Source organism: Triticum urartu, chromosome 6A, assembly GCF_056163025.1.
Source record: "Triticum urartu cultivar PI428250 chromosome 6A, HENAU_Tu73, whole genome shotgun sequence".
NCBI classification, from domain to species: domain Eukaryota; kingdom Viridiplantae; phylum Streptophyta; class Magnoliopsida; order Poales; family Poaceae; genus Triticum; species Triticum urartu.
In genome coordinates, this window is record NC_141878.1 from 547179559 (window position 1) to 547186250 (window position 6692).

Below are 6692 nucleotides of genomic sequence, written 5' to 3' on the forward strand. Positions count from 1 at the left end.
TATTCATGTTTGAGCATCGATCGGTCTCCTCGTGAGAATCTTATGTTGTTATTTTCTTCCTAGCACCTACCTGGGTAGTGCCCAACCCACTAGACATGCCTAGGCAGCCCAGAACACATGGCAACGCCACAGTCACGTGGTGACCACGCAGCGGGCATGCAAGTTTACGCGCCCTAGAGTTGGGGCCCTCGGCCACCGTACAAACCTAAACATATCGCCACCAAACCATGTAATTATGATTAAATAGGTACTTATGTAACTAGAAATGATTTTTAGAAAAAATAAATAGCAAACTACGAGGTAGCTGCAGTTCAAATTTGACCCGCTTCCACCTGAATCGGCGGGAATTTGTCTGTTTCACCAGAGGTGGATCAAAACTTTTGACACCCAACCATTTTGTCAATTGTGAATTAAGTATGGCCTAGTATTTTATAAAATTGATTTGGTCCAAATTTTCAACAAATATATGGTAGGTCCTTCACAAAAAAACCTCATTTGGGGCACTTGGAAAATGGAAAATGAATTTTCTGTGCAAAGAAAATGAAAACTTCCTTAGGCAACATTGTTTGCCATTCCAAGATGCACCCTTGTGCACAATATGAGATCATTTGAACAAAGTATGCCATGAATGTGGCCATAAGATTGATCATTTGGCTTGAAAGCCATGAATCTTCACGCATGATAGCTCATCTCTGAGAACACTTTTTTAAAATAATTTCCGTATTACAAGTTTATTATTTTTCCTGGAAACTTGGTCACATATAATGACACAATGCGAAGGTTTTCCAATTTTTTTTTATTTTTTATGCCCGTTTCAAAATGTGGTCAAAACGGCGGGCTTGACCGTTCCTAGCTAGTGGTTGAATCTTGGAAAAAAATTTGATGTTTCTCTGATTAAATAGATACTTATGTACCTAGAAATGATTTTTGGAAAAAAGAAATAGCAAACTATGAGGCAGCTGCAGTTCAAATTTGACCCGCTTCCAGCTGAATCGGCGGGAATTTGTCTTTTTCACCAGAGGTGGATCAAAACTTTTTACACCCAACCATTTGGTCAATTGTGCATTAAATATGGCCTAGTATTTTAGAAAAATGATTTGGTTCAAATTTGAAACAAATATATGGAAGGTCACTCACAAAAAAAATCATTTTGGGCACTCGAAAAATGGAAAATGTATTTTTTGTTATTCGAGGGAACAATACTACTACTTATGAGGAACCTTAATAAACATTGTCAAAAAAAGAGAAGGAAACTTACCGCCGATTGTCGTGGTGCTGCGTTGGATCTCCCCGACGCTGCAATGGAGCTTCATCGGGCGCCGTGGTGCTGCGTTGGAACTCTTGAAGCACCGTCGAGAGATGCAATGGAGCTTCATGGGGATGTCATCGGTGCTGCGTTGAAGCTTTTTCACGCTCGGTGCTGTCATGACATATTGATGTGATTGAAGGACCACCAATGGACAGATCGGGCGGCTAGCCAGGCGGATGATTTCTAGGAAAAATCATCTGCCTGACTGGTAGTATGTACCTATTGTTAATCAATTACGACCAATTTAGAAGGTCATAACATCATCAAACTCTATACTTCGTTCTGATTGGTCTATTGGCATGTCACGCGGATCAAGCATCACAGACCGTCGGATACTCCCAGATCCAATGGCCCACACCCACGCACCGTCTCACCCCTCGACCTACCCGCAGCCCAACCACCCAAACCCTAACTCCCCTCCCACTCCAGCCACCGCTGCCCCCTTCTCCCTCCCAGATCCAATCCTGCCCGCGTCCTCCCGCCCCGGCCTCCATCTCCATTCCTGCCCGTGTCGGCCACGTCCCTCCGGTGGACTGCCTCACCGCCGCCGCCCCCCACTGATGAACTCCCTCTCCTCTCTCCTTCTCTGCCTACCCAGATCGAGCAGCTCCACCTCCCCCTCACGCTCCCATCCACTGACCCTGTTCATCTTGGGAAGGAAGGAGCGAGCTCCCAGGCTGGATGCGTGCTCCTTGCAGCCAGCTGATCTCGCGCCTGGCCGTCGCCAAGCGATTATACGCCGCGCAGCTCGGCCACGCTGGTACCCTCCCTCCCCCCTCTCCGGATCGATTGGATCGAATCGCTCTGCGCCGGGTTTCGTGATTGATTGATTGATTGGTTGGTTGGTTGGTTGGTTGGCTGATTGATTTGCCGGTTCTTGCGTGCGGGCAGGCACAGATCAGGCGGGAATGGACGAGCTGGACATGGATGGCGACGAAAATGCGGGCAGGCCCGACTTTGCCTGCCCCTACTACTACGAGGACCACGACATCGCCTCCCTCATCGCCCACCTCGAGGAGTACCACCCAATCGAGCCCCACGACGTGGTCAGTCCCGATTAACCTCCTCCTCCTCCTCCTGCTTGGATTGTTATCTAGAGATCCATGGAGTACGTAGTATGTCTTTGAGCGGGTGGCCTGTAACAAGAACGAGAGCCCTCTTGTTCAGGGGTAGGGGCATTGACCTGGACGACCCAATGAGTCCTCCTCCTTTTGTTTCATCTCTTGATGGACACCTTGGGAATTCCTAGTGTAAATTTGGTTTGCGTAACGCTCTGGTGAGGTCTGGCAAATGATTTTAGATGTGCACAAGGGGTGCAAACTTGGATCAATTGCGTTTAGAGCTTGGGCCTGTGTAATTATTCTTCTTTGGATTATGGAACGCAAGAACCGTTCCTTATGATCCTGGGGTTAGTAGTTTGGGCGGGGGTACCTTGCCTGGGCTTTACTTGTTGTGCTCTTGCAGCCTACTGAAACCAAATTATTCTTGTCAATGTCCCTTGACTGGGCACCTGGGAAGAGCATTTCTTTCTCTAGTTCTGTGCAATAGGGTATCAACGCCTGCCATCTTGAAGCAGTGCTTCTGCTCGCTTTGTTGTTGAAGTAGAGTTCTTGTTGATTCATCTTGCTAGCAACTGAGTAGCTTTTTTGCCTACTTCTGTCAACAACTCAATGCCACCAAATGTTTTTTGCCATTCTTCTCTGTTATACAACGTCTGTTATACATCATACAGTGTCGAGCTCCGCATACACCAACCATAGTACAAACATATCATTATTGGTACAGCAAGTACTAGTAGTGCTCTGAATATAAGTGTTAGCATGTGTAATTAATAAATGGCAGAAATAACACCTGCTTGGAATCTCCCGGTCCCGGCGCGTACTGCATACTGAAAGTTAGGAACCCCAACTGATTTGTTCTCAATCTAATTGCTTGCTGGTTACTCAGTTTTTATATCTGGACAGTGTTGTAATACACTATTGTGTCCCTATGATGTGAAAGTTATGGTCTGCATAGCTTTATATTAGGATCTGCTTGAGTCTCTATGATGTTCTCTCTTAGTATCATGTCATGAGCTGTGAGTCGTGCATATATAACTGAGTTGTATAAGACCAACAAGTTTTTTTGCCAATTAGCTTTCCGTGTGCATGCTCTTAATCCCCATAGCACTAAGAGAGGACCTTACTGATTCCATATTACTAATTTCTGTATCAAACAACTATGTGCTAGCTCTGTCAAATATAATCAACTAAAATAATCTTGCTTGGTTAATGAAGTATTGACTTGCATTTGGTTGGTTGTGAATCCAAGCATGTTGTAGTTCTAGACATTAGTAGTACTTGTTACTGCAAGCATGTTGTTTCCTATCACACTGAATTTCCACCTGAATATATGTTAGCATGAGCGTGGTATGTTGTGTTGAACTGGAGAAACCGTAGCTGGTGCAGCCCATTCAGAAGTGAGTTACACATTTTTTTTGCTGAGATACACGAATGTGGAAAGATGGGTTTTTGTTTGCTTAAGTTTTTGCTATGGTCTGCATCTACTCTATGTCTGTATGTTGAGTTTTACTTTGCCTGACCTCATATACAGAGATTTCACTCCTCTAGTTTTGCTTCCCTATTTTTTATTGTTGGAGTTGTTCCCTAGTTAATTAGTTTTGTCCCGGAATCAGGCATTGTTGGTGCTGCTTCAGGATGTGAAGATATATCTGTTGTGTTTTTGTCTCTTTTTCTTTTCATCCTCAGTGTGACCTGTTAATGAAGTATTGGTTGGTTGTGATTCCAAGCATAGATCTCTTGACGTTTCTACTTGTTAGTGCATTTCGATATGAACATGTTGGCATGAGCGTCTCAATTAATTTACAGTAGTATATATATGCACGTTTCATCTTAGTCTCTTGGCAATTATTTATGAGTGCCTCAATTAATTTAGTATGTTTTGCTATTTGTACTTGGATAGAAAAGCTAAAATCTGCATAGTGCTCTGTGTGTAATACCAAGTTGTTCCTGTTATTTACAAACTGTTGTTCTTATACACTGATCCACAACACCTTACATTACACATTTGAAATTAATTAAAATACATCTAAACATAGTGCTTCAACACAGATTTATCCTATGATTATACCTGAGACATTAGTTTATTTTTATGCTTTGTTTCCCACAGTGCTTCAAGCTTGTTTATTAGCTCGATTTGTTGTTATTCTGTTTAACAGGAGCAGAAGCAGCTCATATGACTCTATTGTTGTTCTTGACCTGTTGTTGCTGCTGTTGTAGGAGGAGCACGCCTAGGAGAAGAGAGGGCTCATTCCACTTGTTTGGAAGAGAAGACGATGAAGCATGGTGGTTATCTGGATAATCTGCCTTGTGTTTTGGTTGTACTTTGTACCTAGTTATATTGTATTCTATAGTAGTCAGCACATTCTGGAGCAGAATCCAGTGAAGTTGTAAAACTGTAAGAAATGTGAGAAATATACTTTGTACCTAGTTCTGTTTCATTTGAAATATTTGTCATTTGTGTACTGTGAGAAATGTGAGAAATGGAAAGCTGATGAGTTCTTTCATAAAAGGCGATGTGGCTCCACTGCCAGGAAAAATCTGACAATTGGGACCCATCTAAAAACTGGACCACAAAAAACCCTCGAAAATAAAAATGAAATGGACCGCAAAAGGCCATGCCTAGAAAATAAAAAGGCCAAATTGTTGGGCCAGGCCCATGTAGCTAGAGAAAATTAATAGAGAAAATATATAGTAAAAATGCCGAATTTTTGGCCTAGGCCCATGTAGAAAACCGAATTCGACCGGGCTGAATCTTGTGCCACATCATCTTGCCACGATGGATGCCTATGTGGCCTGCGGAGGTTGCTAGTGACCAAAACGCCACAGTGGACATATTTTGGTCATAAACGTCTACGACCATTCCAAAAGAAAGGTCGCTATAGTCAGTTTACGACCGCCAGCTTTTAACCTTCTGTTTTTGGTCACAAAAAGGTCACAAATGAAAAACCATGACCTTTCAGTGACCAATAGTGGTGGTCACAAGTTGACATATTTCTTGTAGTGCCTCTACGCGTGGGCATCCACTGCCGCGTCTTCCCCGGCTCCGCGTCGTCCCCTTCCTAGGCCTCACCGTCGTCCACTGCCCTGGTGCTCTCGGCATGGCGTGGTCAACGTGGTCAAGGAACGGCTTCCATCGGACGTGGACTGTACATGGAGAGGCTGACAGCTGGGTCCACGGCCGTAGCAAGGAAGTGCCTCCTTATTACATGCAAAATAATTATTCCTCCACCTGACAGCGGGGACCCACCGGACGGGCCACCAGTATTTTGCAAAAAAAATCGTTTCCCCCTGACTGCTGGGACCCACCGGACGGGTACCGTATTTCGCGAAAAAACGTCCCCCCCCCCCCCCCGCTGTCAGCTCGGACCCACCGGAAGTGCCTCCTTATTACGCACAAAAAATTGAATACTCCCCCGGCTAGCTGGGAGCCACCTTGCTGGGAGGATGACTTGTGGGCCTACAAAGTTGACGGGGACGAAGGGCTTTGTCAACTTAGTCAATATGAACGATTCTAGCTCTAGTGACCGTACGATGTCCATCCAACCGCCGTAGTGCTTCTTCAACCTCTGGTCTTCTTGCTCCAGCCGCCCAAAGCAGCACCGGTCGTGCCGCATGCTCCTGGCTCCCGTGGCCGGCTATGCTGCCGCAGAGGCCTCAACGCCCCCTACTATTCCCACCGCTGGCCAGGACCTGCGGCGACGGCAGCCTCACACCGCAGCCGAACCAGTGAACCCTCGTAGTCCTCTTCGTGCGGCTTCCACTGCCGCGTCGTCCCCTTCCTAGGCCTCGCCGTCGTCCACCGCCGTGGTGCTCTCCGTGCGGGGTGGTCAACGTGGTCAAGGAACGACTTCCATTGGAAGAGTATTGTACGTGGAGAGGCTGACAGCTGGGTCCACAGCCACAGCCCAGTTCTTTTGTGTTTTACCAAGTAAGTTGCTTTGTCAGGCCTGTTGGGCTACAAATCTTTCAGGACAAGGAGAGGTTTCATTTGGCTGGCCGAGAAAATGGCCCATCAGTAATGAGAAATGGGTTGTACATTTTTAAAACACATCAAACCGACAATTAGTTTCAAATATCTTTTTTTCATTTCAAGATTTTAAATTACATTAATTTTTATGCATGGAGAATTTGTTGGATTTTATATTGATATACATTTATTTTTAAAATCAGTTTGAATGTGAGTCAAAATTTCGGGATTAAAAATAGTTCGGACTGCACCGAAATATGCAAAATTTCCTACAATTTTTTAACTGTTGCCACAATATGGGTTGTAATGCTAAAAAAAGAATATGGGCTCCAAAAAAACCTTAAGAATTAGCAAA